Here is a 396-nt window from a genome sequence, read left to right on the forward strand (position 1 = left end):
CGTTTAGACTCCTACATATGGGGGCTCGTCCGGGGTGGGGGGTTACAGCGGCAGAGGACCGGCCAGTGACGATGAGTCACGATGAACAACAATGCCACGCGAAGGACGGTGGAGCGGGCAACAATGAGGCGTCGAGAGAGAACAACGTTCCAGAAAGAGAGAGGGGAGTACACTCGCGAAAGAGGGTGCGGCGCGCACTGCTGTTGAGACGCAAAACCCGAGAGAGAAAGAGAGAGGGGAGTACACTCGCGAAAGAGGGCGCGGCGCGCACTGTTGTCGAGACGCGAAACCCGAGAAAACGGACATTCGAGGGCGAATAAATGTCAATTCAGGATAGCCGAGTGTAGTATCCGCGCCTCCCATACCCAACAATAAGGAGTCAAATAAGAACACGAA

Source organism: Hylaeus volcanicus, chromosome 1 (genome assembly GCF_026283585.1).
Source record: "Hylaeus volcanicus isolate JK05 chromosome 1, UHH_iyHylVolc1.0_haploid, whole genome shotgun sequence".
Classification (NCBI taxonomy): domain Eukaryota; kingdom Metazoa; phylum Arthropoda; class Insecta; order Hymenoptera; family Colletidae; genus Hylaeus; species Hylaeus volcanicus.